Genomic DNA, 1,899 nt, shown 5'->3' on the forward strand with positions numbered 1-1,899 from the left:
AGCAGTTGTCCAGCATACCATTACCAAACACCAGGTATTGTTTGCTCGCTTTTCTCCATATTTCTCACAGTATTATGGTTCTTCTCGACTATCAAATACTGGCACGTGATTGTGCACGACGTCACTTCCTTGTAAGGTTCCTTTGCAGAAAGTATGATGGCTGACGGGATAACCAACACTCCCGAGCATAGAGGTATGCATACTCACCTCTGAGTTGCCTTGTCGAGGTTGAATCTCGACAAAGCTATGAACGGTTATTGGTGTTCTTCACATGCAGGACGATTCAGCAACGTGTGCCGTCCATCGGATTGGCATTAAACTTGATTTCCTGTCTGCTGGCATTGATTGGTGGAGGTTAAAGATCCCACCTTGTCTGAGAAGAGTCATTGAGTTATCGCCAGCACAGTGAGCAACTTCCAAAAATTTTCTGCCCTGACTTACAGGGGGCACTGCCTCAGCTGCACAGCAGTGTACCCAGCAAATGATGCAACCCCAGCAGCCAGTGACTGCATATGAAGGAATACAATTGATAGTAGGATGATGTTGTTGGTGTCTGTCAATGAGGAGACAATCGAGTGTATTTTCTCCTTAAACCTTGCTTCTTGTTCTCTAACAGCAACAATTAGACCCACGTTTTGTGGTATGGGATTGGCAGGGGGAAGCTTGGCCGGAATTTAGAATCTGGCCATGGTGCCGGCAATAGCTCACCTCCTCGTTGTGAAAGATACCGTGGGATCTTGAACGTCCACAAACTAATGCTGGCAGGTAAGACACCCATTTAACATCCATCCGAGGGACGGCGCACACATTGATGAATCAACATGCCTGTGAAACACCAGGATGACAGTTTACAGGTAGGTCGGGATTCAAACCCAGGCTTGATGGCATAGAAGCCAATGTGTCTTGCTCAAGGTCATCCAGTGAATTAAACTTGAAAACTTGCCAAACTCCCAAAATCTTGTAAATGTGTGAAATGTCAAGATGACTCCATCTTTTCAATGCCAATTCATGTTGGTGATTCATGACAATATCACACACTAAAAGGAGCCTCTTGCATTCACATGATTCAAGTTATCACTATAACGTTTTCAATCATGTCAAGATGAATCTAATTAATCAGATTAAAAAGCTCAGTCAGATTCACCAGACTTCGTGGCGGAATGGTTAGAGCATCCACTCTGAGTCTGGGACGTCTGTGGTTCAACCCTTACCGAGTCATACCAAAGACTTTATAAAAATGGTATGTGCTGCTTCAGCATTTAAAAGAAACAGCACGAGAAAGGCAATGGCAAACCACCTAGTATAACCCTTGCCAATAAACCACTTCGGCAGCACAAACCCTCTTTAAAGCGCATATCTTCACCCTTCACCATCAAAAATCAAAATAAAGATGTCTTTAGATCATCGTGGCCCTTCTTAAGTTTTCAGGATCGTGGAAATCTATTCCAAGGTGCTACATCTTTGCTCTCAGGGCCATTCCTGCGTTAAGGACAAAAAACATTTTCATATTTTGAGACAAAATTTCCCAAAAACATTAATGAGAGTAATTAATTGATGTAAAGAACTGCAATAAGGCCAGAACGACCACTTGGAGACATTTCAAGAGTAAATCTGCTCAGTGACAAGGCCGTAAGAGAGAGAATATACATATATGTATATATATATATATATATATATATATATATATATATATACATATATGTATATATATATATATATATATATATATATATATATACACATATATATATGTATATATATATATATATATATATATATATATACATATATACATATATATATATATATATACATATATATATATATATATATATATATATATATATATATATATATATATATATACATATATATATATATATATATATATATATATAT

This window comes from Eptatretus burgeri, chromosome 14 (genome assembly GCF_056783735.1).
Source record: "Eptatretus burgeri isolate ZD-2024b chromosome 14, Ebu_testis_v1, whole genome shotgun sequence".
NCBI classification, from domain to species: Eukaryota; Metazoa; Chordata; class Myxini; order Myxiniformes; family Myxinidae; genus Eptatretus; species Eptatretus burgeri.